Raw genomic sequence first — 24,230 nt, forward strand, 5'->3', positions numbered from 1 at the left:
GACACAGATCAAGGGAGACTACTGAATACTGAAAACGAACTATGGACTGAAGGGGGAGGGGGAGGGAGGGAGGGAGTGATGGTCATGGTGGGGGGCACTTGTGGGGAGAAACACTGGGTGTTATATGGAAACCAATTTGGCAATAAACTATTTAAAAAAAAGAAAAAAATAAAAGTCAAAAAAAATCTGACTTTTGATTTCAGCTCAGGTCATGAGCTCATGGTTTGTGGGATTAAGTCTCAGGTCAGGCTCTGTGCTGACAGCATGGAGCCTGCTTGGGATTCTCTCTCTTCTTCTCTCTGCTTCTCCCACACTCGTGTTCTCTCTCTCTCTCAAAAAATAAATAAACAATTTCTTAAAAAAGCATTCAATTCAAAAACCTTCAACTGCATGAATTTTGAAATATTGTTTTATCGTTTTCTCCAGGATAAATGATCTTTTCAAACAATATCACTGACAACCCATATATGTGTGTATGTTTTAACTAAATTAATATAATATTATAGTAAAAAAAAGCCAGTAAACATCATAAAGCATTAAAGGCAGTATTTCAGTGATAAAGTGAAGCTGATAAAATTTCCATTACAGTATATTACCTGGAAACACTTAAGACGTTGAGACTATATAAAGCTGAAATAAAAACAAGTTCCTGAATATAATGTATTACAGATGAAATTTGATTTTTAAAGAATAGTCCATATTTTTAATACACGATGGCCACTTTCTTTACCAAATAATAGCACCACCTAATTAGCATATGTTTTGCAATCTTGGTTTAAAAGTGACTTAATACTTGGCACTTTTTTTTGTACTTGTAGCCCTCGCAGAGGAATTTAACAATTCAAATACAAAGTAAGTATAGCAGCAAAGTACGGTCACCACATTGCTCAAAATCTCATGTGTTTCAAAGAGTTTTTGAGTTTTTTCTGAGCATGGAACTGCTGTGGAGCCATTATGCCTATAAAAACTCTAATAATGATCAGATGTTTCAACTTGGACTTAATGAAAAGGGAGAATGGCCAGTCCTCTATTATATTGTAGACTCAAATGACAACTGGTAATCAAGAACAAAGATTAATAAACAAACTTCAATTTTTATCTCAAGTATAAAATTAGGAAGTCAGTCAAATATGAAGTCTGTAGATGTTGATTACTTTTCTTAATTCATTGGATTTTTTGTGGGTTAGACAAAGTAATAATTTATTACAGTTTCTCACAATATTGGATTTTGCATTCTAATACAACCTGAAGTTAGAGAGGAACAAATTAGGTCTGTGGCAACTTGTTAGGCCATTCCTCACAACAGCCAGAACAAGACAATCACAAGTCAGGTTGAATTTGCCAATAATCGGGGCCTAATGAGACAGAATGTATCCAAACTCCTGGAAGGGATCAAACCACACTGTTCAACGTGCATATGCTTTGTTAACAGTGCTACTTCAGACAGCACACCAGGGATGGATGAAAATGTGGGCCACCTGCCTCGAAGCAGAAGCACCCCAGACCGGGCAAGAAGGTCTCCGGATCCCAGTTTTGTCTCTGCTAGGAGGTAGCTGGGCGATTTGGGGGTAAAGTACTGAGTCTCTGGCTGGCTCATTTTTCTTATTTGACAAATGGAGTGACTGAATTAGGTTTCTAAGAGCCTCTTCTGCTCTTAGTCCATAAATAACACTTGTTGTGACATGTTCCTGGAAAACAATGGTAGAGAATCTGAAGAAATAGATGGCCACTACACTGTCACTTATGATTATTTCAACACATCTGGAAAGAAACTTTCCCCTTTAGTGGCTTCCCCTAAACCATGTAGGATGATGACTGATTTGTGTGCACGTGCATACAAGGACTGAGCTAGATGCTACATAATATAAGAACAGACATGGTTCTACCCCTGGAGTGTATTTTGTAGTCTCTGGTACCGCTCCATTAAGCTGACCCTAAGAAGCTGGGGTAAATTAGTTTCGTCATTAAACTCTAGCTTCAGATACCTTGACAAAGTCTGCTAAAAGCTAGTACAGCAAGCACTTCAACCTTGAGACTCAATCACTTTATATTAATGTGAACATGGACAACTCAGAGTCTGGTGCATATGAACAGCATTTTAAATCAATCTACGTATATTGCTCATGTTACCTTTTCTCAAAAACAAAACCGATTTATGTATTCAGGAATCTTACAATCAGTGCTAATATTGTGATCTTATTTTTAAGTTATTATATATGTAAATATTATACATATGTACATGTGTATACATGTATATATTATACATAACTTGTACATATTATTCATGTAAAACAGAAACAATTATGTTAAGAACCTAGATTTTTAGCATGAAATAAAATATATACAAGTATAAAATCAAAGGAAAAACTTTTACCCTAAATATTAAATGGAGATATCAATAAGACTTCATAATTTTTTTCCCTCTTATCTGTGTTTTTTGTCCTAGTTTTGTCGACTGGGAAGGTTTAGAAGCAATGATAATGCAAGAGTGATGAGTAATCTAGCACTCAGATTGTGGTTTCTCAATGCTAGGTCTCTCTAAAAGGAACCGGAGTTCTCAGAAAAGGCAGATTCTAGGTCTGGAGCAGGAAATGAATGAGATAAGCCTGGGAAATCTTGTTGGGCTGGTCAGCAAGGAAGCCTGGGAAGTCTAGGAGGGACTGTGTCAAAAGATGCAGGAGTCCTCCATAAGGTGTTCCAACTGTGCGAACAGAGGAGAATTTGAGTATCAAAATAATAATAATAATAATAATAATAATAATAATGATAACGGATTGCAACCCAACAAACACATATGAATATTCAAGAGAAAAAGCTACTTGTTACCAGGCACCAACTTACTACTCTGAAAACTGAGAAAGGAAAAGAATCAAGAATTCTTTGAATTCTACAAGGCCATCTATGAAGCATTCTTGCCTGAAAACATCAACGAGAATCTAATCAAGCTTCTGGATCTAGCCGCCATTTATAAGAAATAGGGGTGATCAAAGAACAAGCTAAATAATACTACAATTAGTGAAATTCAGAACAGGTAATACTCTGTGAAACAGGTGACTCAGTTTCTCCCACAAATCAATGGTACAAAAAGGTCCGTCGAGGGGACTGTCCTCAGAGAGTCTTAGGAAAACAAAAATAAATAAATAAATGCATTTTGTGGTCTATATTTTCATCCTGACTTAGGCCCATTATTTTTACAGAGACAATTCTGAAACAATTTGGGAAATCAGGTGTTAGAAGGTATTAAGGAATCTGCTAATATTTAAGAGTGATAATAGCATAGTTACTATGCCAATATTCCTTATAAAAAATGCATATTCATTATGGTTGACACTAGGTCGAAGGCTCGGACCCGCAATTCTCCAGCCCCTTTCCCCTACCTCACCAACCCTATCATCTGAGGTTAGATGCAACAACAGATTGGCAGCATGTTGATCAGTGCTGAAGTTAGGTGATGGGCATATGAAGATTCTTAACTTACTCTTTCTTCTGTGAGTATGCTTGAAATTTTCCAAAATAAAGTATTTTAGGGGTATCTGGGTGGCTCAGTCGGCTAAATGTCCAACTTCAGCTCAGGGATAAATGGACTTAATAATTCATTCCTGGGGCACCTGGGTGGCTTCATCGGTTAAGTGTCCAACTTAGGCTCAGGTCATGATCTTGCTGTTCATGGGTTCAAGCCCCATGTCGGGCTCTGGGCTAACATCTCAGAGCTTTCATCCTGCTTCAGATTCTGTGCCATCCTCTCTCTCTGCCCCTACCCCGCTTGCTCGCTCTCTCTCTCTCTCTCTCTCTCCAAAAATATAAATAAGCATTAAAATTTTTTAAAAAGTTAAATAAAGTATTTTAAACATACACTATTTCAGAGAAAGATTTGCTATTGTGTCTATATTCAGTCAAATTTCACTGGCTGCTAGTGGCTTCTCTTTGTTTCTCACTTTTTTCTTCCTAGGAATGATCTCTGTTTTGCTAAGTTCCCGATTTTTTGATTCACTGTTTTTAAGTCAGCCAATTTCTAATCACATTTATCTCCTCTTGTTGTCTTCCTAGGGGTCTCGAGATGAGATTCTGTAAATACAACCATTTTTCCATACTCTTAAGTAACATAAGTCCCTGTGCCTATTTTCCCAAGTATTTCAAATTGTTTATCTTCATTTCCTTTTCTTCTTGAGAAGATTTTTCAATTTGTGTTGGATTTGTGGGTGAATTTCCTGATATGTAATTCTTCTAGGAAAGGACTTTTGAAGCTCTTTTAAGATACAGTTTTCCCCTTTAAATTTACAACTGCAAACTGACAGATGATTAATATTTAACCCATTTCATTGCAGTAGACACGGAAGGTGGATATGCTCCCCCTTACAGAAAGCTGCTTTCTGGAAAAAACCTTTTGTTTTTGTGATACGCATTCCTTCCAGGCACTGCTGATACAGGAAGATCGTTCACTACATATTTACTTAGAATTCTGTATACCCTATCAATCATATACAATGTAGTCTTTAAGTGCCTATCTTAAAATGGGCCATGCAACATTCACATCCTAGACTGAAATTAGCTAAAACTGAGTTCTGAATCACATGCGTGTTTTTAAGTCTGTTGTGAAGGAAGCTGAATTGGTGAGGGAGTTTGATCCCTATCTGCTGAGTATGTGCTATCGACTAGGTTCTGCGCCAGGTGCCTCCCATGCACCTTTCCATTCACGACAGTTCAAAGTAATACAAACAGTTACTATCCTTGCGAAGATCTTTCCTTAGCCTCTGCTATGGTCCACCTAATATATTTTGCATTTGAACACACAGGAGCTCTGAGGTCCCTGCAGCTATTTTAAGTGAGGTTAAGAAACTCACTCAAGTTTCCTCAGTTATTAAGTGGTGAACTCTGACTTCTAGACCTCTGTCCCGTTTGTCTCCATTGGTCCTTGCATACATCTTGCAAAATATCTGCCACTTTGCATACCGCTTGTACTATTACGGATGTAATATTTGTATTTTTAATTTATTTTTTGATATTTTACTAATATGGATTTCTTTTCTTTTTGTTTTTCACTTATAGTTCATTGTCAAATTGGTTTCCATGTAACACCAGTGATCTTCCTCACTCCATGACCCCCCTCCATGACCATCACCCCCTTTCCCCTTTCTCCCTCCCTCTTCAGCCCTCAGTTTGATTTCAGTATTCAAGAGATGTAATATTTTTAAATTGACATATTTTTCCTTAAGTATATTTACCCCCAAAGAAATTAAGTAGCACTTTCATAAATAAGCAACTAATATCATTTGCCATAAATAAAAGGTCCTCATAGAAGTAAATACAGTACCATGAGATTTGGGGCTCTGAGGGGGCAGACGGATGCCCCTCACCTCTGGTCATCCCACGACATGTGCACTTAACTCTTCTGTGTCCTGTTAGTGGTGTGAGGACCGCCCTTTAAGCAAGTCTTTGTTTAATGTCCTCCGACGTGGTTACAAATAAATGAAGAGATTATGGATCATGGGTCTCTCTTATAAAATCGTCTTACTTTGGCAAACACACTATTGGCATTAGGCATGGAAGTTAAGAAAAAAAAGTTGAGTTCAAATAACTAGATCAGAGAACAGACACATAAAAGAATAAATGGGCTAATTGGATTTCCTGGCACCATCTTGTCCATGTTCAGTTTTTCCAGTGAGATATAGTTTTCTTTATACAGCTGTGGTTAAAATACAGTGTGTATGCATATTTGTGGACACATATATGTATATGTGTGCATATATATGTATGTATGTTTATATATCATTCTGTTTATATTGGGGGTGCTTATGCTATATGGGTACGTCCTAAAGATTTTGTATACCACCAGATCGACGTGTCCGTTTTCCCCCACACTGTATAAATTCCGAAAAGAAAATCCAAGAGGGTGACACATTAAAAGAGTAAGAGAAATGAAACCCAGAGGAATCGATAATGAGCAACAAGCATGGAACATCGTCTGTGATTGTAACATTGATTTTTGATTATGATATTGAAGCTTGTCAGTATTATGCCTCATTTAAAATTTTTTTCTCTTTATTTAAAAAAATTGGTCCTGTAAATTAGACTTGTGCATAGGGTACAGTCCTGATTTATGCACAAGAAACCAGTTCAAGAGCCATTATAAGTAGAATGTCAATCATAGTCATTGTCTGGCTGAACACTGAAAATTTATTAATTACCATGAAGATTCCTCCTGACAGTTTTGGGCTGGCATGTGTGTGCACAGAGTGGTTTAAGGATGTCAAATCCATTTAAGAGGCAATGGAAAGCCTTTAAATTCTTTAAATTTTTTGATTCAAAGGATAAGATATCATTATAGGAATTTTGGTCTAAGATCAGAAAGCTGCATAGGCTGGAGTCCAAAGTCTTTGGATATTAAAAAAATTCAAAAATGTCTTCCATGCAAAACTTTTTCTATTTGGAAGGTCATATGATTCAGTAGAAATAAAAGTGACTTCAGAGTCAGACCTAAGTGGAAATCCTCATTTTCTACCTATAAGCTGTGGGACCTTGTCTATGCATCTGTCTCCTCGTTCATTAAGTGAGCATAATAGCTCCCTCATGAGAGGATTTTTATAAGATTGAACAAGTAAATATTTTTAAATTATTAAGCCTACTGTTTGTCCCATTGAATCATTCATTTGTTTATAATTATCATTTTATTTATCATAGCTTCTCATTCATTAAACCAACCTTGAGTACCTATTATATGCCAGACCTTGTTCCAGGAAGACCCGGCAGTAAATGAGTCCTCTGGCCACTAAGCCAGATTAAGAAGATTACGTTAAGGGCTATGAAAACAATCAGGAAAAATATCAAATGAAATAGATACTAAGTACGGGGCATGGTAGTTAGCAAGGTCTCTCTGAGGAAACGGCATTAATCTGAGGGCTGACAGTGAGATTGAGTCAGCTCTGGGAAGCACCTGGGGAGGCATTTTAGGGGATGGAGAGACAGTGACGACACAGGAGGCTGTTATCATAGTCTGTGCAGGGATATTGATGAACTGGGTGAGGACAGTAGCAATGCAGACCTATCTGAATCTTGCAGTAAATATTGGTTCCCCTCCCCCAAAGTGAAAATCATATTATTGAACAATCTTCACTGAGCATGAATTCAAATGAAGAAAGTGAAAATGCTTCTTATATAAAATGCAGGTTCTTAAGACCCACGAGCCTCATGGCCTTTTTATGAATTACTTTTCTTCCTGACTAGGCTCTGGGATCAGATATGTTATCTTTGTTTAGTATTGCCCATCCAGATTCCTGGTAATAAACTTTCCACAGATGCCTAAAAAACAATTCTCTTCTTCTTTTACAGATACTCTCTCAGCTGACTCACTGGCAAACTTCAACAGAGAAGTTAATTGTTGTGTTGTGGTGACTCTGCTATGGGGAAGGGCTGTTCTTGTGGGACACTTCTGGGACAGCCACAGAAAAGTGACAGGCACAGAACAGGACATGTTCCATAAAGTAGAACAACGTGCAGTTCATATCCTTTCCTCTTGGTTCTAATGCTAGCTTGACTTGGAGAAAAAGCAATGAAAAACCAGAAAGTTGGGTTGGTTTGTTTCCCAGAAAGCTGGGTCACTGAAGTGTTCTTTCTGTAAGAACTCAGTAGGGTGTCCATGGATTTAAAAGTACAGATAACCTATCATCTCCTTTTGCAATTCCAGCTTGCATACCCCCTCCTTTTCCACTGTCTTTCTCTTGCCTTTAACACTGTGCTACACATTTGTGTCTTGGATGATTACGTAATCCAAGGAAACTAGTTATCATTGATGTGTGAGCAACATCTTTACCCTTGCGGATATGATAAGGTAAAGATCTCTTGCTTTTTTTAAAAATAATCCTAATTGCCCTGGAATGAATTCAAAAGCAACACTTGGAAAGGAACTACTGAAAAGACCTGAAATAACCCACCTCCCAGCCTCTCTCCAGCATCTCCTCATCTTCATTGGTATTTTTGGGTGGTTTTATGAATAAGTGCAGTTTGTACACATCCCAGCATTCCATTATTCATTTCCTCAGATGACTGGGACACCTAGAGACATGTCTATCAATTAAGTAGTCAGAGACTTGCTAATGCCTTCCCATGGGTCAAATTGAGTGGAAGCGTACTTACACCGGACAATTTTGAGGTTGTTTTGCAGATTCCTATATAGAAAATGATTCAACCTCTTATGTGTATCCTAGAGTATGCTGGGAACAGCATGGGCTGTGGAAAAAGCCTGGGTTGGGTCAGGTCTAATACACAGTAACTCAGTAATGTGACCTCAGATATATTAAGGGAGATACGATAGAGCTGACCTCATAGAGATTTTGTGAGATTTAGAATCATAGTGCAGTGAAGCAGCTCACAGTATAGCACGTAGTAGGCATTCAATAACTCAATAAGTGTTAGCTATTATTTTTTAGCACTACAAAGTGCCACAATTAGTTTGGATGGAATCAAGAATACAGAAAAGGCGCCTCTGACTGAAAATAGGAGCTCCTATAATGATCTATTTGCTAATGACTTGGAAAGAATGTCTTCCCCTTGGTAGGACTTTTGCCTTGGACCTGCTTCAAAACACTGCTGTGTTCCTTTATCTCATTGTGAGCTCCGAGAATGTGCCTCAGACTTGGGGCTTCCTCAGCATCAGGCAAAGTGCCTGGGGCACAGTAGGTGCTCACACATGTCAAATCCAAGTCACAACAAGTCTAAGCAATTTATTTTCTATCTTCTCCTGAGTTTCAGATGATGAGAGAGTTGAAAAGTCAGTGTTGTTTTAAAAGAGAACTAACAAATCCCCACCTACTTTAAAATCTGTTCATCATAGTATCACGGGATACATTCTAAATACTGAAAATATTTTAGAACCAAAAACCTGAAGATTCCAAGCAGCTGGATTTAAAAATAATTCCAAGTCATCTCAGTTTTCTTTAAGCCAATCCATTCTGTATCTGATTTTTAAAATTTCTGAGATCTAATTTTACAGATAAAAGACTTGGCCACCTTTTATAGTGAAATTACCAGGGATATCAAAGAATAGTATTTAAAAAGTCTACTTAAAAATGTATTTCTTATAACCATAATTAATTAAGCTGTATTGTAGATGTGAAAATTACCAGGAGTACAGCAACTTAAAAGTTTTCATTTCAAGAAAAAGACATTCTGTAACTATGATTACTGTGTAACTGGGTGGATGTTAATTAGACTTACTGAAGCGATCATTTTGCGGTATGCACAAAAATCAAATCATTACGTTGTATGCCTGCAACATAATTTACATGTCAATTATATATAAATCTAAAAATGAATTTTCAGAAAATACTTAAAAGAGAGGTGACCAACTGATTTAACTCACTAAAGAAAGAGTAATAGAGAGATCTTATTATTTCAACATTTCCCCATTTTTGTTTAGATTTAAATGATAAAACTATCCAAATGTAAAAGCTGTGTCCTGTGTCAATAGATGTTTATTCAGAGAATTTTAGGACAAACTTACGGGATGCTGTTAGGATCACTCAGCAAAGGCTGATGGTGTCTGAGGTTTGGGGTAAAAACATGGTAACTGAACACAGATGAAAAGGGTCTATTCTGGGTCTCTTCATCCAAGATCGAACAGTAAACTCAGAAAATAATCAAATCAATGAGAAAAACAAACAGCTAAACCACAAGGATCTTTCCTCTTTACTTTCCATGCAAATATGACTTTCTGTACAGCAGTGAACTTTGGTCAATTCCCTTGAAATACTGGTTTTCATCCCTTTTGCTCATTCTTTTTCCAGTTGTTGTTCTCTATCTTATCTGTCCCACTTGGTGAGCTCCTACTTGCTCTCTAAAGCCCAGCTCAAATGTCTCCTCTGCTCTGGAGCCATCCTTAATCCTCCGCTTCCCACTGCTTGGCAGAATAAAGCCTTCCCTCCTCAGCACTTTACACACCATGTTTACTGCAAACAACTTGTAAATTTTCTCTCCAGACTAGTGATGAGAAACTGTGGCCCAAGGGCCAAATGTGGCCTGTTGCCTGGTTTTGTACAGTTTGTGAAGAATGGATTTTACATTTTCAAATTGTTGGGTGAACAAACCAGAAGGAAAATAATATTTCATGCCATATTAAAAAATGAGATTCAATTATGTATCGCCTGTGGTTACTTTCACGCTACAAGCGCAGTACAGAGTTGCTGTGACAGGGACTATAGGTAGCACACAAAGCCTAAGATTTTTTTCCTATCTGGTCTTTTAAAGAAAAACAATTGGCTAGCGCCTGCTCTGTGGGCAGGGACCCACAGAGTCACGGTCGTACAGGGGCATATAGCTAATGTGTACAGTTATCACAGCACGAGCCCTACACTCAGCACTTCTGGTGCATTATCTAATCTTCAACAACTCTGTGAGGTAGGCGCTACTACCATTTCTATTTTACAGATAAGGAACTTGAGGCACATGAGTATCAGTTTGTAGATATGTGACTCGAATCTAAGACTGTGTGCCTCTGGCTGCAGCTCACAGCCACAGTGCGATCCTGGGCATTGTCACCCAGGCACTGAGGCATGGCAGTGCTTCGCAATGTTTGTGGAATACATTATTACAGCTGTATTCCTCTGATTAGGGGAAGGAACTCAAGCACAGCTTCCATTAGTTTCATGGGTAGAGTGAGGCCACCTTTAGTAGATGGGTTGATTAACTTATTAGTGGTATGTGCTGAATATACTCCATGAGCCAGGCTCTGTGCCAGGGCTGAGATAAGAAAATAAAGCTGCTTGCCTCTTAGAGATGAATCCTTCGTCATGAAGATGTGAATAAGGAGACAGAAAGCCCTTTCTGGACCCTAACCAGGATGGTAGCAAAGTAGCAAATAGGAGATTTCAGGTAGTTCACCTGAAGGCTTCAGGGCAAACATTCTTCCTTGTTTCACAAGGAATCCCTGGTTTACTGTATTTAAGTTTTTGCCCCTCAAGGGAAAGATCTGATGAAGAAATCACCTGAAACAGGGGCACCCACCCAAACTGTTTTCCTCAAATTTCTCCCTACATTCAGGAAGGAAAGGGCTGCCAGACACTTTTGAGTCCTCCATTACTGGGGACTTTTACTGCAACCCTTAGAGTACAGAGAGTTTTTTTAAATGACCACATACAACATGATGGCCAACAGGCCAGTGAGGGACAAAGGGTAGAAAACAGTGGAGGCCTTCACTCATTAGGTGTGTGACCCAATTAAAATACTCCCCATGTTTTCGTTTCTTTCCTTGGAAATTGGGGATAATGAAGGTGACTGCCTTGCAGGGTTTTTGTATTAAATGAAATAGATATAAGAACTTCTGCAGCTCGAGTTCTCAAATATTAACTGCTGTTATGGCCAGTATGATCCCAGGGGAGTCCACGGGCTGAGCACCTCAGTGCCAAAGCAGATGGTGCTTATGAGGACAAAGATTTAGAGAATGAGAAGCTGAAGATGAAGCAAAAGGAACTGGAAGCCAAGGTTCTGGCCCAGGAGGCTGTGGTCCCAGAAGCATAAAGAGAATTCCAATCCCACAGTGGAATCTCAGCCCCTTGCCCAGCCATAGTCACCCTAACTAAGCCCCCAAGAAAGGCTGTGTTGATGTCCCTACAACGGGGTAAGGAACAGGCTGCAGCCCCAGATGCTGAGATTTGTATCGTGAGGAAAAAAGGCCAGAAGAGAAAGCTGGAGGCCCTGGATGCCTCCTAGCCAGAGAAGGCTGAAGACTCTTGGGAGCTACAGATTACCTTGGAGCAAATGGCCTGTGGGTGCCAAAAATTTTAGATCTGCTGAACAAAGGCTCAGCCAGGGACCTATGCAGCCTGCAACACAATGGCCAGAAGGAGAACCCTTTAGCCAAGTGGAGGACCTGGGACTCCCAGAGGGCATACTGGGGAGCCTGGTAAGGTCACCCCTAAATGTGAGCTGGCTCATTTCCTCACTCTGCCACTTTTTCTTTTTATTTATTTTTAAAAATATTTTAGGTTTATTGATTTTGAGAGAGAGAGTGAGTGAGCATGAGCAGGGGAAGAGCAGAGAGAGAGAGAAAGAGAGAGAGAGAATCTAAAGCAGGTTTCGCACTGTCAGCACAGAGCCCAGTGCGGGGCTCAAACTCAGGACCTGTGAGATCATGACCTGAGCTGAAATCAAGAGTCAGATGCCTGACTGACTGAGCCACCCACATGCCTCTCTTTTTAAAGCCTTGTATAAACCAGGCATCGTGCAAATAGTTTCTACCCTTAAAAAAAAAAAAAGCAACTACTACTATCATAATATCATTAGATTCTAGAAATCTAGCTTTGAAAAGAGTAGGAATTTTGGCTAAGAAGACAGATTGCATGTGGGTAGTGTGTGTGGAGCAGTAACAGAATCATTACAGCAGTTTCCTAGTGTGCTTTCTGCTGGAGTCTTTTTCTAGGCACTGCAGTATTCCTATCCAGGCACTGAGATCCCTATCTGAAACCCCATAACCCCATTGGTCTGGAGAAAAATAAAAATAAAATCTTTGCTCTTCAAGACAACGAGTTCAATTTGGCATCTCTACCTCCATGCTCCTGATAATCCCTCAACATCTCCTTGCCAGTGCTTTCATCCCCAGGTGGTTGTAGGTACCACCCATCCATGCCTCCACTCTAGGTTTCCTTTAGCTTCAGTGCTCTTCCTTAAACACAAAGCCCTCTACCTGTGGGCTCTGTAAAATCCCACTGGGGCTTTACATAGAGCCCCTTACTACACAAGTGTGTGTTGTTTGTGGATCAGCAGCATTGACATCACATGGGAGCTTGTTAGAAATGAAGAATCTCAGGGCACCTGGGTGGCTCAGATGGTTAAGTTTCAACTTCAGCCCAGGTCATGATCTCACAGTTCACGAGTTTGAGCCCCACGTTGGGTTCTGTACTGACAGCTCAGAGCCTGGAGCCTGCTTTGGATTCTGTGTCTCCCTCTGTCTCCTTCCCCCTTTCATGCTCAGTCTTTCTCTCAAAAATAAATAATCATTAGAAAAATAAAGAAATGAAGAATCTCTAGCCCATGCAGAACAAATCAGAACCCACTTTTTAAGAAGATTCCTTGGTGATTTACATGCACATTAATATTAGAGAAGAACAGTTGCAAAGTTTAACTAGCTTGAGAAGTCAAGATCTATCCTCAAGGAACATCAGATTCATGGTAGGACCCAGATGTACCCATAAGAGAAAGAAGGTGGGGTGTCAGGCTGGCTCAGTTGATGAAGCATGTGACTCCTGACCTTGGGGTTGTGAGTGCAAGCCCTATGTTGGGTGTAGAGATTACTTAACAATCTTTTAAAAAGAGGGAAAAAGAAGGAGATTCTTCCCATAGCTTATTTGAGAGGCATGCTCTTGTAGATGGGGCACCACACTTACACTGAGGAAACCACAGGCAGTCCTGAATTTAAATTCAAGTTCTAATAATGCTCAAGGTGCACCTGCTCTGATCACTGCCTTTTTGTAAAGATCTCAGGAAAAGCTGGAGAACATTTAACACTTGACACTAGCCTTTTTATAGATCACTTCTAGGTTGGTACTACCATACCCTTTCTCTGATTACAATAAACACACAGAAATGAATGGCACTTGATTCCCAGGAGAATCTAAGAACTCACATGAGGAGCAGAAGCATGGGTTAACAACAACACATCCTTTCTCAGGGTTTTACTATCTTTGTTCTGAAGACAGCAGTAACAATAACAAAACTTCCTCATATTCTTTGGAACTTTGATATTTGAAAGAGTGCTTTAGGATAATTCTTTGGGCTTGTATCTAAAGGTGGACAGGAGAGACTGTTACCAATATTGCCAGTTGGACAGTGAAGAAAGGAGGTCTGGGGAGTTACCTGCCAACACACATGATGGTGAGGCACTGAACCACAGCTGGTCTGAACTCTGGTTCATAAGCAGGATCACAGCTGCACACATGTATAGAACACCTAGAGCCAGAACTGAGCTGTGCGCTTCACACATATTCTTCCACTTGATCTCCTCCCCTGGCCCTGCAATACTATGAACTTGGTACTTTCTTGCATCTGAAGAAACAGATCTAGAGCCAGTAAGAGGTAGTTAGGACACAGATGGGCCATCTCCAAAACTCAGGCCCTTAGTGATTATGAAATAACCTTCTCCATAAAACATTCAGGCAAGGGGGATAGGTGCTACTTTGAGTGCTTTAAAATTATAAGGCAAAATTTTCTCAAAAAGAACTTTTTAGACAAGAAAACATCTAACCAAAAATAAGAAACAGCCTATTCTACTTCTCGATCCCTCCCCTCCACTAGTAAAAAGGAAAGGTCTACTCTGTTGTTTATGTGTGTCTCAGTATGAAGCAGAGGAGACAAGCCAGCAAGAGGTAAGGGGATGCCTCATAGATTTGTCCAGGATGAGACTAAGAGCCTTGGCAAAAAAGAACACAGATGATAATAATAAATTAGATGTGTTGCCTTTTGAGTGTTTGCCGTAACTGAACACTACATGTATTAGCTCATTTAATCCCCTTCACCACACTGTAAGGCAGGCATTACTACCCCAATTTGGCAGCTGAAAAAAATGAGAGTCAGAGAGGTTGAGAATCCTGTTCAAAGTTGCACAGCTGCCTTAAGTTGAACATAGATGTGTCTGACTCTACAGCAGAGGCTCATAAGCATTAGAGGACACATGATTAGAGTCCAGCTATGAAGGTGGTGGTACTGTCCACCACATCATAGGGTAGATAAAATATAACAAGCAGACCTGAAACTTCTAGATAAATAGAGCCATGGGGGTGGGTTCTCCAGCTTCAATCATTTAGACCAGTGGTTTTCAACCTTCACCTTGCGTCAGAACCACCGGGAGGGCTTGTTACAACACATGTTGCTGTCGTGGGCCAGGATGGCTCAGTCTGTTAAGCGTCCGACTCTTGATTTTGGCTCAGGTCATGATCTCACAGTTTGTGGAATTGAGCCTCATGTCTGTCTGTCTGTGTGTCTGTCTCTCAACATAAGTATTTTAAAAACCTAAAACAACAACAAAGAAACCCCAGCATGTTGCTGCCCTCCTCCCAACCCCATCATAGAGAGCTTTGATTAAGTAGGTCTGGTGTGTGGCCTGGGAACTTACATTTCTAACAAGTGCCCAGGAATAGCTACCTATTTGTGAGACCCAGAGTAAAATGAAGATTCAGAGATACCTGTTCAGAAACTACCTTTAGAAGCATCTGTGTGGCTCAGTTGGTTGAACATCCAACTTCAATCAGCTCAGGTCATGATCTCATGGTTCCTGAGTTCAAGCCCTGCATCAGGCTCTCTGCAGTTAGCACAGACCCTGCTCCAGATCCTCTGTCCTCCTGTCTCTCTCTGAACGTCCCCCACTAGCTCTCTCTCTGTCAAAAATAAACATTTAAAAAAACTCTACTTTTAAATAAGCTACTAAAAGATAAAACATTTCCCTTCTCTCACTGTCTCTCTCAACTAATCATAGTACTGTTTATTGCTATTTAATGTTCTTAGTTAAGAAATAGTGAAGTAGCAAATAATTAGCTTGAATTTACTATTCATTGGTTATTGCACAATGACAATTTTAAAGACCATTTAACTCATTTGCAAAATCACTGAAATTAGACAATTTGTCTTTGTATCATATGTACTGTTCTTACCAGAAGAGTGGAATTGCCACACAAGCTAGCTGAAGTGTCTTTATCTGACTTATTGATATGCTTGCGTGCTGCCAACTTTCTCTATTTTTGACTTCCTGAGGAGTAAGGAAGTATGGAGAGGATCAGGAACCGTGGGCGGCCCTATCTGTCCCTTTCCTTCTGAGGATCAAGATGTGGCTAATTCACAAGGAGGGCTGCATACATAGTCTTCCTTGGGGGGGGGGAATACTTCTTAGAAGTGGTTTTTTCTGGGTTCAAAGAGAGGTCTGGTTCAAATGGAAATCGTGACCCATCTGGGCTCTCAATTCCCCCTCACCTCCCCCAGGTGATTCAGTTGTAGATAGAACACGCTTATCACATACTGGCTGTGAATCTCATTGCATGCCTATGCTGAGTCCCCTGGAATTCTGTGCTCATGGGACACTGTTAATGCTATCTGTGAGTGTAGCAACACAATGTGCATGTCTCTCTCCTGCTCATACTCATGCCTTAATGTCCTACTACCTCTACTTTACTACTTTTGTGGACCCTACATACTAAATGGACTTTACTTACAAAAATAAATTAATAATTTTAAGACAGCAAGAGCACCAAGCCAAGTATGAGCCCCTTCTGCGTGAGGGCCCAGGTCCAAGTGATAATGATGCTGCTGGTCTGGGGACCACATTCTGAGAACCCCTGACTTAGGTAATTCCTATCATTTTCCACTTCACTTTGAAGGTATATTCCCCAAAAGAGGCAAAATTTTGCTTCTCATGCCAACAAAGGTTTTCACAACTTTTTCAAAACAATCAGATTACTTCCCAAACAAATGTCTCTTATAAAGTAACATTTTAATGAATGAAAGCCCAAGAAATAAGAAACATCCAAATTGAAAAAAAATTTGAACATTTACTTATTTTGAGAGAGAGTATGTGTTCATGTGTGTGCATGAGAGTGGGGGGGGTGGAGGGAGGGAGGGAGGGGGGGAGAGAGAGAGAGAGAGAGAGAGAGAGAGAGAATGAATTCCAAGCAGGCTTCACACTGTCAGCACAGAGCCCAACACCTGGCCCTATCCATGAATCATGAGATAATGACCTGAGCCAAAACTAAGAATCAGATGCTTAACTGACTGAGCCCCCCAGGTGCCCCCAAAATCGAATTTGTTAATAAATATATAAGGTTGTCAAAAGTGAAGTCCTGATTAAAAATTTGAATCCTATTTTACTGAATCAAAAGTTTGGGGAAAATACTATAAGATACTTGGGTGGATGCAGGGTGCCCAAAGCCTTCCCTATTTCTAGAATTTCATGTTGGCGTGTTAGCTCCTGACCTGAGCTTATTCCACCAAAGGGTATAGGATTTCAACACACATTAGAGAGGCCATTTCCAGAGTCAGAATTCCTCTTATTTCTCATTCATTTTGACTTATGTTTTTAGGTTAGTATAATACGTCAAGCTATTTCGGTCTTCTTAGCAAAGAAGAATTTCCCTCCCCCTCATGCCACATTTAGTTTTTCTTCACTGGTATGATCCCAGGATAAAATTTCCAAATTCCAAAGTGAATTCTCTCAATTCTTAAGCCTATCTCTTCACCTTAACAGAACAGTGTTTTCACTACCAGCAAGTATTTACATTTATTTCAGATGTGTGCAGGTAGGTTTTGTTTGAAATTGAGCTTACAGGTGAAGCTGGCTCTGTGGGGGTGCAAAATACTTGCCCCAATCCTCACAGCCACTGTGTGGATGCCTGGGAACATCACACTTCTTTCTGATGCTGTCATTTGGTCCAGCTAAGGATGGGAGAGATCTATTTAGGGCTTCTCACTAGTCTTAACCGTATAGGTGTGAACCCTTAGTAAACTTACTCTTGATCCAGTTGTTTTCACTTCTCTGACAAAATAATTTTCCTACTGCTGCTGTGTTTCGGTTTTTGTCTGCTTTTGCTTTAATCTATATTCCTACACTGTTTCTTTAAACTCTGAAGACCTCAGGAAAAGAAGAAAAAACATGGTTCTCAGTCTGCAATTTTGAATAAAGATCATGACTTGCATTATCATGGGGCTTTTATTATTCTTGAGTGGTTAGGAGTTGACCTGAACTTGGAGGGCAGAATCAGCTTTGCCTCTAAAGTTGGTGTGAACTTGGGTAAAGTGCTTCAGTTTTGTTAAAAACAACATATGAACACCATCACTTATCTCAGAACATATGTTCTCGAACATTGGATACATATTAAAATGCAGATTCCACGCCCCACCCTTGGAGTCTGATTAAGTCTGTCTGCCAGAGACATTTACCATTCACTGAAGAGGCAAGTGCGGTTTGCTGTTTGGCAAAGTCAGCGGGCTGGGGGCAGAAGTGACATATGTCACGACTTTTCCAAAGCATTTTGGAGTCGGTGCACGGCCATCTCAGCTCCCTCCTCCCTTTGTCAGTGACCCTGAAGTTACACATCCTGGTTGTATATACCTACATGATGGAACCAGCCTACAACCCTGAATCACCGATTGGAACGGAGAGGTCCTATAGAGTCCCTAGAATCATGATAGACTTTGAGTAAAAAGTAACATTTTTTATAATAAATAAAATATTTTGAGGTGGGCTTGCTTCTGCAGCATCTACTCTCTTATGACAAGTACAGAATTTGACACCAAAAGTGGGGTGTTGCTCTCACAAAACCCTAAAGTATGCAGCATTGGCTCAGTAGCCAGGTGGCAAGCAGGAGGAAACTAATAATGGAATTAGAAATATGAGATTATGTTACTCCATGGCAAAAAAACTTGCTAAACTGTCACCCACGATAACTTGGTAGGGAGATCACATGAGCCCTGAGCCAGGGGCTCTGGGGGAAGTATTTTAGGAAACAGAACATCAATAGGGTTTATTGATCACTATTGGCTACAACCAGCGAAGTGCTATAAAAGACACAGAAAAGAGAGAAAGCTCTTAGAATGAATTGGCAGAAATGAACAGCAAGAGAGCCCAGAAATGTGATACCTTGAAAGACTGAAAAACCCACTGCTCCCAGACCACAGACTATGAGAAAGAAGATATGAAAAGGCTGTGAATAACCAACTTCCAGAAACACAGATGATCCAAATGACTTAGGGAAAAGATCAAATTTACTGTCTTGCCATTCAGCTGGAAGGAACCAACATAGAAATAAGGCGCTTTTGAGAACCATGTCTCACATAAGATATGGCGGGGGGGGGAGTTGTTGGCACAGAGGACCGACTGCAAACAAATATTCTGAAATTCTATTCAAACTTTGAAGAAGTTGTTCTTGTCTAAAAGTCAAGAAACCTAAAATGACCATTAGCCCTCCAATGTCCTTCATTAGAAAGCCCTTAAGGAGATGCTCATTTTAGATGCTGCAAAGCAGAGTCAAGCAAGACTAAAAACTCCTGGAGACTAGACCCATGTGCCTCAGAGAGGAGCAGCCAAGGGACCTACTTCCTCTCTCTCTTCCCAGAAAACAACATTAGGGTCAAGTCAAGAAACCTCCTCCATGTGAGTATAGGGGGCCACTATACCCATTGCCTGGGCAGATTTCAGGGCTGCAACCAACCAATGACTGTGGCGTGTCTCCCTCTGTTCCCTTTTGCAAATGGAAGTGCCAGCTGCAGTTAACAGGTCCCTGTTCCATCCTTCTGTACTGGAGATATCTGTTGGTGGAGTGGCAGATGGCTTGCCTTTTTAACTCATAGCTCTCCAGTCCAAGAGGAGCTATTATTTGGGGACCAGGTACTGACTACAGCCATCACCCAGAAGTCCTAGACTTAGAGCTCAATATATCTACTGAATGGGGCTTTGCATTGTCTTTCTTAGGGAGGTATTGAACATGTTATTTGTGTAGAAGAAGGGGGCAAAGGATGGAAAGTGTCATAGATGTTTATTATCCATTGTATGTTCTTGTGTATCCTTGCATTTCCCGTCACCTTTCAGGAGGGTGGGTCTCTGTACAAGCCATGGTAATGGGTTACCAGGCCAAGAAGGGTAGAGTGGTGTGAATTCTCCATGCTCCCTTGTCAAGAAAATGGAACCAGAAGATTATCAGCTGACTGGATGTTGGGTCAGTACCTCAGAATAAGTACTACAGAGAACCACCAAATCTTCAGCCAACAGAGGGAAGTAAATGGTGGTTTTGCCAAGTAACTGAGATTTTGGGGTCAACCTAGACTATCCAAATCAATATGGCAGATTTGGGATAGGGTCCAGGAATCTTCATTTTTAACAAGCATCCCAGATGATTCTAACATAAATGGCAGAGACTTGATTTTAAACACTGCCTTTGATGATTGCTATTAGCTAAATTGTCTATCAGGACCTTAGAAGAGAGGATAAAATTAAAATTGATTTTAATCCTGGCTTTCAATGAGTACATGCATTCTTAGAATATTCATTATATGTGTTGCTTTCATGCATGATGATTGTAGTTTAAGTGGAAACATGACCTGCTGTTTAGGCTACTAGTGTAAATAACAGCCCTGTCATGAAGGTCATACAACAACAATACCAGCGTCTGGGGACATACCCTCAAGGCACCCCCACTGGGCTGTGTTTCCCAGGCTGTTGTCTCAGCTCTCTTCCAGACTGGAGGGCACAAAGAGCTCAGACCTCTCCACTGCCTCCCAGCAAATTCACCCCCTGAGGGAGGTCAGGTTTATTTCTCAACAGAAACAATCACTCATGCTTTACCCCCAAATACTCACTCTTGCCAATTTGGAACCCATGTAGACTCTGAAACGGGGAAGAACAGAGCATCTCCATGATCCCTTCCAGAGTTTGTTCTAGCTGCCCTGATGGATCTCCTTACTTCTGGGTCTACTCCCCCTGTAGTTAAAGATCATTCTTTGAGGGTCTCTTTAAGCATAGCAGCTGAAAACTGTGGCTCAATTACCTGTACTACTATATACTCTCTGGGAAATGTTTGATGAGCCCCCTCCTCCCTCCTGCTTATTCTCCTGTAAGGGAAAAATAACAGAGTCTTCAATCGAGGGTCACCGAACATTTTAACACAGCGCATGGTGCACAGTAAGTGGTCAACTAACATTATTTACCAGCATCAAACTATATTGTTCTCAATCTAATGTTGAATTTTAGCCTTTTCATGCCATGGCCCAAGTACTGAAGGTGCTCAGTTTAAAGTCACTGTCAAAGCTTCTGCCTCTCTGGGATATGAGGGAAAGGTTTCCCAAATACTTTATATTACCCCAAAACCAAGTGTTCATTTACAAGGAGTTGCACAAATTTTTTATTCTTTAAAAATTAAACGTGGATACTGGATTTGGTAGGAGTTGCAAGCTACTAAGTTAGACGAGCCTTTTCAGAATGTGGGGAAACACTGAACCTTATAAAGTACATTCTTCCCATCAAAATTATTGACAAACTAGCTTGAAAAATGGCCAGCTTACTCTGGGTTCTGGAAATGCAGGGCAGGGGAAAGTGCTCTTTCTTGAGTTTGTACAGAGGCTGTGCATTTCTCTCTTCAACAGGCATTTAGAATGCACCTAAATTAGAGGCATTTTAGCGAAGGAGAGGAACTTCAGTGTTATTTGGCCCAACCATCTACAAGATGACATATATTTTGTCAATACTGTTAACACTGTGATAGTGCACCTTCTCTTTCGTGAGTCATTCCCACCTGTTAGAGACTATTTAAATATATTGAGCCTAAACATACCTCACTGTAACCTCTACCCATCACTTGAGTCCTGCACCTGCCTCAGCTCTAACATCTCACTCAGGAAATTATAATCTGTCCTTAGCAAATGTAAGGGCCTACCCAAGGAACCATTCCCTTAGGGGTTGGAGTAGTCCCTACCTGGGCCCTTTACTTTTTTTTAATTTTTAAAAAACTGTTTATTCATTTTTGAGAGACAGAGCATGAGATGGGGAGGGGCAGAGAGAGAGGAGAATCTGAATCAAACTCCAGGCTCTGAGCTGTCAGCCCAGAGCCCAACATGGAGCTCGAACCCACAAATGGTGAGATCATGACCTGACCCAAGGTTGGATGGTCAACCAACTGAGCCACCCAGGTGCCCCCGGGCCCCCTTTCAAAGCTGCATCCTGATTATTCAAACAGTCCAGCAGCCAAGACAGAATTTCATAATAGCTTATCTCCTTTACTTGATTTCTTTGGTCACTGTATAAAGGATTCATGCCTTAAAGAAACATTGCTTAAAATTCCTCCTTTCCCCTTTCCCACTGCAGCTGCTTTGGTACCTTTTTCTTCCTAGAAACATTTGTGTTCATTTGTACACTCATTCATCCACCCACATATATTGGAGTGCCTTTCATGGGCAAGGCACTGCCTTTGTCACTTAATGGAAATGTCACCAATCACATATGGTTAATGGCATCTGTATCTCCATTGTAAAGATGAGCAGTGTAGTCCCACACTGTTCAGTATGGTCTCTGGTGTTGCAATCTTCAAATATCTGTCTGTGTATCCACCTGTCTATCAATTGTCCAATCCATCATAACTGGAGACCACAAATCAGAGGTAATTCAAGAGAAGCAACTTAAGAAACTTTTAAGTTTTCAGGAAACAGAAGTTGGGTCATGGTAGATGGTTCTGTCACTTGTGTAAGAAATAATTAAAAGAGCTATATGAAGTCTGTTATGGTTTTATAAAACAATATGCATAACCAGAGCTAATCTCTCTGAATCTGTACCAAATGTCCAATTTGTTGGAGGGTCACTCTCTTGGGGATCTATATCTTACATACCTTTAATTTCATCCCTAATCAGTACCTAGCACAATGTGAAACACAAAGGAGATACTGACTTTACTATAGCTTCAGAGAAGGAGATGGCTTTGGAGACCAACACAGGCTAACCCCTGAATTTCTGCAGATGAAGACTCAGGAACCTACCTGGACCATTAGAAAACCTTTGTAATTGATTGGTAAGCCTCAGGCTTCTCCAGACTCTACTGTAACCCTCTTTACTTGGCCAGTGGCTGCTTTATTTGTCAAGTTTCATCTGGGTGGCCTGACTTGACTCCGATGCAACCTCCAAACAAAATTAATCAAAGCACCTCTTGACATTCTCACATAGCATTTTCCATTATTTATAATTAAACTTTAATTTTTGTGAGTAATTTTATAACACCTACCTCCTAACCGAGCTGTAAGTGCCTCAAGAGAAAGAACTAGTCCTTAATTCATCATTATATCCCCAGAGCCTAGTATAGTCCTGGCACACTGAAGCTCAGTGAATATTTGTCCAAGAAATAAATGGTTGGAAGCTATGCACCAGAGCTTTCTTTTTAAGACAAAAATTTAAGGGGAACCTGGTGGCTCAATCTATTGAGCGTCTGACTCTTGGTTTGGGTTCAGGCCATAATCTTGTGGTTTGTGGGCTGGAGCCCCTCATCAGACTCCTCACTGACAGTGCAAAGCCTGCTTTGGATTCTCTCTCTCCCTCTTTCTCTGCCTCTCCCCTGCTTGGGCTTGCTTTCTCTCTCTCTCTCTCTCTCTGTCTGTCTCTGTCTCTCTCTCTCCCCCACAAAATAAATAAACTAAAAGATAAAAATCTGATTATGTCATTCTTCCATCTAAATTCCCCTTTTTAGTTCCCCATTTTTTTTTAACAATAAAGAAAAAAATAATGTCTGAGTATACCGGCAGAGAGCCATCAAAAATGGCTCCTCCAAGCTGCTCAGGTACTTTCAGACCACCGTGATTTTGCCTGTGCTGCGTCGTCAGTGGAATGCTCTGCGTGATAGTGTGGATCAAGGACCTAGTCATGCTTTTCCTGCTGGGTCAAGTCCAGGCTCCACAGGTGAGGGCTGCCTGGTTGGCTGTTGACATTCCTACAGCACGTTGTATTTGCAGGAGAGCAGAAGGGTGGACATGCGAGAGGCATACTCCCTTTCCCCAAACCTGTCCCTGGACTCTGTCTATCGTCCCTAATTGTGCTGTGAGTAACGGAGGGTAAGCAACAGCCTGTGGGTCTCCCACCACCTGTGCTCTTCTCGGCTTCTTCCTTCTTCCAGATCTCTGTCTCCTGCTATTTTTCTGGACCTTCTTCTGGTCTCTCTCTTTCTCAGGGTCCTCTCCCCCAAATTTCACTTCTGTCAGGTGAGATGATTTAGGTCCTCCCCTTTTTAAATTTCTTTTTTTGGAAATAAGACCCCTAAGAAAGGGGCCTGGGGCTCACATATCACACTTAAAGAGTCCTAGCAAGGCATTTTCCTGAATAAAAAGCTATCTTTCTTAAAGTAGATTCTGTTACTCTCTGAGCATGCAAAAAGAAGATGGTCAAGTTTCTGGCTTCAAATTTTAACTTTTCCTTACTCTTACAGACATTTCAGAATCTAAGCAAAATGACTGTCTTATATACAGCCACTTTACTTGGACATCTCAAATTCTCAGCAGTATTATTTTAGGTCACTTCTGAAGCTGGCTTTATAAGGCTCTATGAAAAAAGGCATCATTAGGGAAGGAGGCGTTTTTAGAAATGGCCCCACAGGGTTTAAACTTCAGTTCCTCATTCTTTGTTCAGACCAATGGTCTTAAAGTATTCACTACAGATGATCATGTTAGATAGCCCAGACTCAAAAAAGAAAAAAACAGGCCCCGGATTGAGACCAAACCCCTGCTCCTGATGACTC

General features: G+C 40.6%; 1 long non-coding RNA gene across 1 annotated transcript in view; it reads left to right on the forward strand.

Moving 5' to 3' along the window:
• LOC115293601 overlaps positions 1 to 7,502 on the forward strand; it is an 18,543-nt gene extending 11,041 nt beyond the window's left edge. Inside the window, exons 3-4 of the long non-coding RNA XR_003909518.1 lie at positions 1,433 to 1,568; positions 7,327 to 7,502. This is a non-coding gene — a long non-coding RNA (uncharacterized LOC115293601). The remainder of the gene's footprint in view (positions 1 to 1,432; positions 1,569 to 7,326) is intronic.
• Positions 7,503 to 24,230: the final 16,728 nt, after the last annotated feature.

The sequence above is a fragment of the Suricata suricatta genome, chromosome 6 (assembly GCF_006229205.1).
Source record: "Suricata suricatta isolate VVHF042 chromosome 6, meerkat_22Aug2017_6uvM2_HiC, whole genome shotgun sequence".
NCBI classification, from domain to species: domain Eukaryota; kingdom Metazoa; phylum Chordata; class Mammalia; order Carnivora; family Herpestidae; genus Suricata; species Suricata suricatta.